The following is a 10996-nucleotide window of genomic DNA, read 5'->3' as shown; positions in this document are numbered from 1 at the left end:
ATATTTATTTTATAACATAATTATATTTTATAACATATATATGAATAGAATATATTAAAAGCATTAAAAGTAACTTCATCTGGTGGCATGATTATGATTGATTTTCATTTTAATCTTTACTGCATTTTCAGATTTCTTTACCACAAACTCATCATTGACACATCAAAAATATAATTTTGGGAGTTCCAAAATCATTGCAGATGGTGACTACAGCCATGAAATTAAAAGATGCTTGCTACTTGGAAGAAAAGTTATGACCAAGCTAGACAGCATATGAAAAAGCAGAGCCATTACTTTGCCAACAAAGGTTCATCTAGTCAAAGCTATGGTTTTTCCAGTAGTCATGTGTGGATGTGAGAGTTGCACTATAAAGAAAGCTGAGTGCTGAAGAATTGATGCTTTTCAACTGTAGTGTTGGAGAAGACTCTGGAGCATCCCCTGGACTCTCAACCAATCCATCCTAAAGGAAATCAGTTCTGAATATTCATTGGAAGGACTGATGTTGAAGCTGAAACTCCAATCCTTTGGCCACCTGATGTGAAGAGCTGATTCATTTGAAAAGACCCTGATGTTGGGAAAGATTGAAGGCAGGAGAAGGGGACAACAAAGGATGATATGGTTGGATGGCATCACCAACTCAATGAACCTGAGTTTGAGTAATCTCCGGGAGTTGGTGATGGACAGGGAGACCTGGCGTGCTGCAGTTCATGGGGTCGCAAAGAGTTGGACAGGACTGAGCGACTGAACTGAAAACTGGTTTTATTTCAGTAAAATTAGTTAGTTTTTTTTTTTTTTTTAAGTAATGGCAACATTTTTCAACCGCTCCATCTGCTGGCTGCTGAAGGAAGTTAATTTTCAAATATTACTATATTTGTTTCTACTATAACCAGGACAAGAAACAGAATCCCTGTATTAGAACAAAGTATGCTTTTTATAGATCTGTGAAGAGGACTGTCAGGAGTCAAGTGAATTTACCTGTAATGAAAAGTGATACAAACTTGGATGGATGTAGAGTGGATTACCCCATGTGTATTACCCCATGCACAAAAATAGACTGCTTCGAATAGAAACATAACACGGAAGAACTGGTTTCGTGTTTTTGGCTATTTTACACTGGCATGTTGAATTTGTTGATTATGTAAAATAAAAACATAGATTGGTGGTTGAGTATTGATATATATGAAGTATAGGAATTAATATACTTTTGCACTCATATTCAGAGCTTCACTTTAAACTCTCCTGCGTCATTATCATTATTTTCAAGTGCAATTGCTCTTAATTCTGTATCTTGAATCTGCCTGCAATACTGGAGACCTGGGTTCCATCCCTGGCTTAGGAAGATCCCTGGGGAGGGCATAGCAACCCACTCCAGTATTCTTGCCTGGAGAATCCGCATGGACAGAAGAGCCTGGTGGGCTACAGTCCATGGGGTCACAAAGAGTCGGACACGACTGAGCAACTAAGCACAGCCATTTTCCTGAAGTTGACTTGATGTTAAATGCTTTCCGAAACAAAGTTCCTCTTTATATGGTTACAGGAGGTATTATATTTTGCTTAAAAATCTCTCAATCATCTAGCTTTGGAACTCTTAAAAAGTAAAATCTATCATGTTGAGTGAAGTCAATCATGAAAAGACAGGTACTGTATAATTTCACTTACATGAAGTATCTAAAGTAGTCAAATTCATAGAAACAAGATAGAATGGGAGTTAAGGGGAAAAAAGGAGTTGTTGCTTAATGGGTATAGGGTTTCAGTTCTGCAAGATGAAGAAGTTCTGGAGAGCTGTTTCACAAAGTAAATATGCTTAACACTACTGAACTGGGCACCTTAAAGTGTTAGAACAGTAAATTTTATTATTTGTTTAATCACAATAAAAAAGTAAAGTCTAAACATACATATGTATGTATTACATATGCAATATATATATATATATACATATGCAATATATATATAACAAATTTGAGAGAAAATATTCAAGTAACCATACTCTACACTTAAGGATCCATTTTTTTGTCCTCTCAAAAGTCTATTAATATTTCCACAAGTTTATATTTGTTTATGACTTATATGGAACTTAATTTGAAAAGAAATTACATATTTGTGAGATGAAATGAGATTTTTAAATTACTTGTCTGTGTTAGTCATTCATTCCTGTCTAACTCTTTGCAATCCCATGGACTGTAGCCCACCAGGCTCTTCTGTCCGTGGAATTCTCCAGGCAAGGATACTAGAGTGGGTAGCCATTCTGTTCTCCAGGGGATCTTCCTGTCCCAGGGATTGAACCTGAGTGTCCTGCATTGCAGGCAGATTCTTTACCATCAGAGCCACCAGGGAACCCCTTTAAATTACATACTTTCTAAATTAATTGGAAGATGATGAGATTCACTAAAAAAATTTCCCCTGACTACGGATTCCCTGGAAAAATCATTTAGCTATTTGAGTCTCAGTTTCTTTATATAAAATAAATTGAAAAGAGGTGATCATTTCTATGCTCTTTGAACCCTAAACTTCTCAAAATCTTTTCATGGCATCTTTCTGACACCCTTTCCTAACCAGCTCTAACACTATTATATATGTGTATATGTATATACATATATATATAAACAAACTGAAAATAAAATTTGAAAAGCAACCATCAAGTAAATAAAGTACATTTTTAAATAAGAAATCACACTTCATTGGATCCTATATAAAGGAAGTCTCCTCTCTGCAATAGATAGATGTGATATGAATTTAGAACAGACTTTTAAAATATGCACATACAAAGAGTTCTCATGCCACAGAGAAAAACAAAAGGACTTACCTGGCGGTCCAGTGGTTCCAATGCAGGGGGCATGGGTTCCATCCCTGGTCAGGGAACTAAGATCCCACATGCTGTGCAACATGGCCAAAGAAAAAATAAAAAAGCACATACATATAGAATCCATACCTTGTAGAGAAGATTGAAATATTTCAAAAAGGATAGAGAGTGTTTCCTTTTTTGCCCTTTTTAAAAATAGTGAGGCAAACATCTTCTAGTTGTAAATAACATAGGCCATAAGACTATGGAGAGAAAAAGAAAATTAAAATGAAGGGTAAATCTACAGGCAAAGGAAGTCATGGGCCAAAGCAGCATGGTTGTGGGAAGTAGAGAAGTTCAGAGTAATGAGAAGTAAAGTGGTTAACTTAAGTAAGCAAGTCTGGTTGAATAAACAGAAGTAGCGCCCTCACAGCCTCCTAGCTCCTTCGTCAACAAGTAGCAGGAGCTGCCCTGTATGCCAGACACTTAATGAAAAGTTAAAATATAAATAGGCATTTAGGGAGAGAGTGCTCATTTTTATTCCATTCAGTTGTCTGGCCAGATTGTTCGATTACTAATGATTTCTAACACCATATAAAGAAATTTTATTCTAAATGAGATGTCTTTAAAGGAGCTCATGTATTACTATTAGTATGCTTCTGGTATTAAATTTAACTGCTTGCTGAGAATTATCGCTAATTCTAGTGGCTAATCATAATGCTCTTTAAATAAATTCTCACTTGCTTTCTTAAATATCTAAGCCAATGATATAGTTGATATAAATAGGAAATTTAGAGTAAGTCACTGTTTGATATAAAAAACATGAGCATAAAATAATATATATACACTATATATAATACTATATGAGTTATATACTCTTATTCATATGTATTTGATTTTAGTCATTTTGAATACAATTGTGTGTTGGTGTGTTCCTCTTTGGTTTAATCGCATATGGGATTGTGCTTCCTGAACTTGGGTGAATGTTTCCTTTCATAGGTCAGGGAATTTTTCAGCTATTATGTCTTCAAATATGTTCTCAGACCCTTTCTCTTTCTCTTCTCCCTCAGGGACCCATATAATGTGAGTATTAGTGCTCTTGATGTTGTCCCAGAGGTCTCAAATTATCCTTATTTCTTTTTATGTATTTTAAATACATGCACTTCAACTGGTACTGGCATAATTCTTAACAGAGTTCAACAGTTGCAAAGAATACACCATGAAACAATGTTGAATATTTATTACAAGTTGTTAAAAAATAACATTTTGATTCCAGAGTCTACAGGCTGTACTCTTCACCATAGGAAGCCACTAGCCACATGTACTTTTTTTTCTTTAGATTTATTTATTCATTTTATTTTTTGGCTGTGGTAGGTCTTCTTTACTGCATGCTGATTTTCTCCAGTTGTGGCAAGGGGTGAGGGGGTGTGTGGCATGTGGGATCGTCCCACATCAGGGATGGAATCCGTGTCTCTTGCATTGCAAGGCAGATTCCTAACCACTGGACCACCAGGAAAACCCACCACATGTACTTATTGAGCACTTGAAACATAGCTAGTACAAACTGAAATGTGCTTTTAGTGTAAAATTCACAAGATGAGCAAAAGAATGTAAATTATCTGTGATTGTATATTAATAACAAAATTTTATGTTGATTATGCAAATGACAATATTTTGGATATACTGTTATATAAAATATTAAAATTAATTTCACTGCTTTTTTTCACTTTAAAATGAAAACATTTCACATTACATACATGGTTCATATCATGTTTCTTTTGGACAGTGTGGATTTACAGTGTAAATTAGTGCCGTTTGCTCTCATTAACCAGGATCAGGCCCATTGATTTCACACACTGCTGAGTGCTAACCTTGGATAAGAGTGAACAGTTTTTGCTTTGACTGTTCTGCTCAGTGCATTCAGGAATTCTCAGTCAGCAGCTCAGAACCTCAATTATAATGGTGACCTATGCTACTTAACTCCAAGGAAATCTGGAAGACTGTACAAGTCTGTAGATAACACATATATACATATATTCCCAAAGATCCCAGAGATTTCTTCAGAATAAAAGAAGTTAAGACTTCCAGTATAATGTCTGTATCAGAGATCAGGAGTACCATTGGTTACTAGGTAGGTAAAAGATGCTTCAAGACTTAACCAAATGAGCTTAACAAGATGAGACCTCTAAGACAGTGTTTAAAAAGAAAGTCAGCAGGAAACTGACTTGGCTTACGTTTGGTGGCTTTGGCATTGAGCTGTATTGTAGGCAAAGTCATCTTGGAACACTTACCCTTATTTCCCTTTGTGGCATCCTTTCCCTTCTAGCTCTTCTCCCTGTGTGGAAATCACACTGCCTTTCTCCTCCTTGTCTCTTTTATCTGCCAATCCCTACGGAAAGGAAAATAATTTTTTAGTGGAATGTTAGTGGAAAGCTGATGGAAGCATGGGCCAACAGATGCCGCTTTCATTTATATTGCTCCTGATAAATTATAACTTGGTTATTTTTTGGACTCTATTTTTATTAGATTAGCTGTAAGTGTACAGCATATTGAGAGGAAGGCACAGAGATTTCCCATTTATACCCTGCTGCCATATTTGGTTGTTTTTTTTTAAAAGCCCTTACCACAGAAATTTATTTTTCTTTTAACACCAACTTTTCAAATTTTCCCAAAGCATTGCTTTAAATGAAAGTTTATATTACTAATTTCTTTAATCGATTGGCTGTTGCATAAAACAGTTTCGTTAGCAATTATGCTTCATTGAGGCCTTTAAAGTTATTTTTTCCTCTCTCCATCCTAATAGTAATCGACAGATCAACTTTAACATACCACCTTACAGCTGAAGGCGGGAGGAACGGCACCTTCTGGAGGTGAAGGGGGTTAGAAACCCAGCTTCTGGAAGGCGTCCGGTGATCTACAGATTATTTCTCCAATAACAATTGTCATAGGACGAATGAATGGAATGCTTTGTTACAGATGTAATTACTATGTTCCTCCATCCTCCCGCTTCCTAAACAATACCTGAAAATGGGGAAGCTGTGGGGTTAATTAAAGACATAACATACATAGTGGAGAAAAAAGCTATTTTATGACATTTTGAGATGACTACGTCATCTCAAACGTAAAGGAGCAAAGTAGTCAACACCAATTTTATTTACTTAACACAACATTCGTACTGAATTTCACTGTTTTGAAAAATTTCCAACTTTTATCCATAAAGCTAGAAATATATAACAATTTGTGTGGTTTTCGGGAAAAGTCAAGAAAGCCTTAAGAGGCCGAGAAAGCATTGACAGTTGCGGGTCTTGCAGCGGCGGCGTGCCCGTGTGGCTGCGTGCGCGCGCGACGAGCTGGGCGGGGCGGAGCGGCGGCGGGGACGCGCTCCGGGCGGGGCGGGGCGCAAGGGAGACGGGCGGGCCGGCGGGCGCGCGCGCGCGCGCGTGGGGCCGTCCGGTCGGTAGGGGGCGCTGCGCACCAACGCGGCGCTCTGCCTGCCCCCGGGTGCTGTCCGCGGCGGTTCGATTGGAGCAGCCGCCGAAGAGCGCTTGGCGCCATTTTGAAGCGGAGAGGAGGAGGAACGGCCGGGCTGGCTGCGGAAGGGGAGGGGGGGAGGAGGCGATTGGATGCGGCGGCGGCGGCGGCGGATCCCGGAGAGCGGCGGAGTGAGAGGAGTAGCGAGTCGGACACCCGGAGGTAGGAAACAATTCAGTTAACGGGGAGAGAAAACCTCTCTGTTCTCCGGTCGCCGCGCTCCATTTTTTTCAGCGCCCGCCGCCGCGGCTGTGTCTTGGCGGGGCTCAAAGCGGCGCCCGCCTGGCAGCCGCGACTCGCCTCTCGGCATCGGGGGCTGCAGCCGCCGGCTGCGCGGCGGCGGCGGCGGCGCCGGGAGGAGCGGGGCGCGGGCCGGGGGCGTGGGCCGGGGCTGCCCGGTGGGGGTGGGGAGGGCCCCGGGGCGGGCGCGCTCCCTCCACGCCGCGGGCTCCAGCCGCCGCCGACTGGAAATTAAACTTGCCGCCCTGGCCGGGCCGGGGCGCCCGCGGCGGCGAGGGCGGCGGGGCGGTGACCTTGCGCGCGGCCGGGGGTCCGCGCCGGCAGCCCGCGCCCCGCCGCCTCCCCTCCCCTCCCCCCCGCGCCCGGCCGGCCGGCCGGCGGGCGGGCGGCTGTTTCCCGGGCGGCAGGCGGGCGGCGCGGCGCTCCTGTTGAATCCTCCTCGGGCGGGCGGGTTTTCCATCCCCCCCTTCCGGGAGAGGGGCGGGGAGCGCGGGTCCCGGCTGGACCCCGAGCGCTGTGCCGGCCTCGGCGCCCTCTACCCCGCCGCTGGGTCCCCCGCGCCGCGCAGCTCCTCTGCTCCGGGCGGCGACCGTGGGCCGACCGAGTGACATTTTCGTACAGTTACTTGCCGGCGTCTGGAGGTATAAAGCGCGCTTGCCGCGCCTCCCGCAGCTGGTGCAGGGGGCACCCGAGGACCCGGTTTGAGAAGGAGTCCCACCCGGGGGTGGGTTTCCTTTAGGAAGCCTCCGAGTCGGAACGACCCGTGCCAGCCGTGTGCGGCTGTAGGAGTTGACGTTCGTGCGGTCTCTTGTCTGGGTGACAACCTGAAAAGTTTCTGATCGGGAGGATTTGGTGTGTGGTTCTCTAGCTGTTGGCTGCCTTTTGGTATATGCGTTAAAGCTGCGCTCAGCAGCGGTCCAGTTAATTCGAGGCAAATGAATCTGAATCCTGAATCCCGGCACCTCCTCGTCTTCAGAGTTACCTCTTCCTGCGTTCCATTTGTGGCCGGTGTAAACTCGGGGTAGGGTTTGGAAGAGCAGGTCCCTAACCAGTTAACACACGTTTTAGGCATCTTAGCCAACCCCAAAAGGGAACCCTTTATCTCATTTTGGAGAACGTGCCTTGAATGCTCTTCTCACACTTCTGTTATGGAATGATGGATGGGCAGTTCTGTCCTGAACCACCCTATAAACCCTGCTTAGTAAACCATTTCGGAAACGTTGGATGTAGCCTTCAATTTAGAAGGTGGGTCTGCGGTCTTGAGTGAGTTGGGGTCTTCTGCTGTCTTCCTAATAACCTGTAACAATTCAAGTGTGTTTATATATGAGACGAGCTGTAAATAAATCATAATTATTTAAAATTTGAATGGCAGTGTAATCATGTTCTCGACACATGTAAGTGAAGTTTCAAGATAGAGCATTTTCCGTACTCACGTATGAGTGAGTGAAGTCGCTCAGACGTGTCCGACTCTTTGCGACCCCATGGACTCTAGGAGCCTCTGCCCATGGGATTTTCCAGGCAAGAGTACTGGAAAAAGAAAATCCTTCTCCAGAGGATCCTACTCACATATGTAGTAGTCAAATAAAATGGTTAAAAACATAAAAATGGTATTAAGTGAAAAAAAGGGGGCTAGAAAGGACACTTACTTTAGGCTGTCCGTATGTCAGAGATGTTAGCAGTTTTAGGGACAATAAAATGTATGCAGGTCAGTTTGTGGAACAATTAATTTGATATTGTCTGGTGATAGCAGAAAACTTAGTTAAAATTTATAGTGATTTATAGTTGAAAGTTTCAACATGGTACTTTTTATGTTGAGGAAGATTTATTCTGACAAACTTAACTAAAAAATATCCCCTTAAAATAGAGCATTATTGTTTCAAAATAAATTTACAAATGTATGTGAAAGAGTGCACTTTAGACATTCTTTGATTACTGGAGTAGTTTTTTTTGGGGGGGGGGGCTTTTTTGACCATTAAAAAAATTATCCTCAGGGTTTTACTTACACAAGTATTTTAAATGACAAGTTAGTGTTTGCAGATTCTTTATCATTTGAGCCACCAGGGAAGCCCTAGTGTTTGTATTGCCTTTTTTTTTTTCGTAAATAACTTTTGTGCCCTTTCTTTTTTGTTGTTGTTGCCCTTTCGTATTTTCTCCTTTTTTGTTGAGGTTGATTCTGTTTGTATTAACTTTATTTTTTACAGCAGCTGTCACTTTCATTCTTGTCTGGTTATGCCTTTTTTTTCTCCCCCCAAGAATTAGAGGTAATGTGATATTGATAGTGATTCCTATTGTCGTGGAATGTTTTTTTACTAAGGTTATTTGACAAGCAATTCTACTGAATTGGCTGTTGATTAAAAGTTTAAATTTTTAATTTATTTTAAAATTATTTTTCATCTCTGTTACAGAGAGTTACATTTTGAGGACCAGGCTTTGTCAATAATTTGTTAAGCCTAAAATAAAGTGATCCTCTGTAATAGTTAGGGCTTGCTCCGGTGAAGAGGGCAAAACTTTGTGCAGAGGGGAATATTTTGGGAGATTGTGTTCTCTCTGCTGCTTTTTCTTGAAAATTAGGATTGTCCTCTGTCTTTCTCAGTGCTACTTTTTTTTTTTTTAATCATGGGTGCCTAGAACTAACAGGAGAGCTCACGGTGGTTTAACTTGGATGACAAGTACTGTGTGTAATTTGTATTAAAAAAGAATAAATTTGTATTTTCTTTGTTAGTGTTAGCAAGCTATAAGGAAACTTAGATGATCTCCAGTCATCATATGCATGAGAAATTAAGTTCAGATTGTATTTCGATGGATTTATCCAACATCACAGATTCTTGTGATGGAATTGAGACAGCCCTTAGATCTCTTGAAGGCTTAGAAGCATCCACATGGTCTGTATTGTGTTATTCAGGACTTAAGCAATATGTACAGTTATTGCCAGATAGTGTATTATTCTCTGTTCCCTTCTCCCCTTTTCATTCATTCAACCAAGAAATAAAGTTTGGAGGTTAACCATCTGTTTGAGAGTCTGGTTTTAATAATTTGTATCCAGGATTCAGTCCACTTAAATTGTCTCAGAAGATAATCTCTTGCATGTCTGTGTCTTCTGAAGTTGCTTGATTTTCTCATTGTGTTACAATGCTTGACAAATAAATGCCTTACAAAATGCCTTTTGTAAAGCATTTATTTATTCTTAAACTTGTAAGCCGGAGTAATTTGGAACTTAGTGTTGAACTTTATTTGGTTGTAAGATGTATGTATACATGAGTGTGTATTTTTTCACTTTTAAACTCAATTTGCTACACAAATCATTTGTCACTTCCGATTACAGATAGGTGTTTGGACAAAATTGTATTTGGTTTGAGTATTCCTGTTTGGGAGTGTTAAAAAGTCGAAAAATACTTAGTCCGAAAATAAACCCAGTAATTTTTTTGAGAGTGTATTTACTTCTTAAGCTTATTTAAGAAGCTGCCAAATTGTTCAAAATTCTGTCTCCTTGGAGTGTAGAGGTCAGCTCTTCCTCACACTACACTGTCATGAACCATCTGCTTATAATAATTTTCCCCAATAGTTGAAAAAGGTTTTATAACCCTTTCTTACTAATTAGTTCAAATTAAGGATAAGTTTGCTTTAATTGTTTCAGTTGGTAGGGGTGATCATACTCAGTGAGAAAAACATAAAGATTAAGCTCAGATTAGTTAAATCTAGTTTAAAAAATAAATCTTATAGCCATTACTCTGAGATATTTAAAAATATACTTTATAGTTACAGTGCCCTAACTGTAAGTGGCTCAGCGGTGAAGAATCCTGCCAATGCAGGAGATGTGAGTTTGACCCCTGGGTGGGAAAGATCCCTGGGAGGAGGTAATGGCAACCCATTCCAGTATTGCCTGGAAAATCCGATGGACAGAGGATCATGGCAGGCTATAGAACATAGGGTTGCAAAAAGTTGGACATGACTGAGCACATCAATAGTAAGCAATATTAGAATACTTGGTTTAGCAGTGTAAAGTTTACAAGTTAGCTAAGAGGAGTGGAGGAAAGACTGATAAGCAGGAAGCTGATACGAGGCATTGTTAAAGGCCCATGATCTAGAAGTACTCCACTGACTTGCCTCTCTTTCACAGAGGGTGCTCTGACCTGATTCGGTTTAATGAACAAATATTAAGCTTCATGTATGCATTGTACCAGAGATGATGCAGCCAATAAGACTGAGACTCTGCTCTGTAGAAGTTTAGGGTGGTGGTTGGCTGCTTGCACCAAGGCCCTGAGAGCTGAGGAGAACCAGAGTAGGACCCCTGTTGTTAAGTGATTCTATGAGGGGCAGGCTCTCCTCCCTCTGCAGGGGCAGCTGAAGTTGCTCTTCTTTATGTGGGAGGGCGAAGGAGGGGACATTATAACCACAAGCATTGTCTCTCTCTGGGAGGGAATGGTTCAGTTCAGTCGCTCAGTTGTG

General features: G+C 41.3%; 1 protein-coding gene across 6 annotated transcripts in view; it reads left to right on the top strand.

Annotated features, from left to right (window-relative positions):
* The first annotated feature begins 6170 nt into the window (after window positions 1–6170).
* Window positions 6171–10996, top strand: part of PDS5B (PDS5 cohesin associated factor B) — a 178591-nt gene continuing 173765 nt past the window's right edge. For 4 of the 6 annotated variants that reach the window (XM_069601599.1, XM_069601596.1, XM_069601598.1 and 1 more), the window contains exon 1: window positions 6171–6472. The gene's annotated coding sequence lies outside the window, so the exon portion shown is untranslated. The remainder of the gene's footprint in view (window positions 6473–10996) is intronic. The other 2 variants (XM_069601597.1, XM_069601595.1) reach the window with 1 other exon arrangement.

Source organism: Ovis canadensis, chromosome 10, assembly GCF_042477335.2.
Source record: "Ovis canadensis isolate MfBH-ARS-UI-01 breed Bighorn chromosome 10, ARS-UI_OviCan_v2, whole genome shotgun sequence".
NCBI lineage: Eukaryota > Metazoa > Chordata > Mammalia > Artiodactyla > Bovidae > Ovis > Ovis canadensis.
This window is presented reverse-complemented; position numbering and strand designations above follow the sequence as displayed.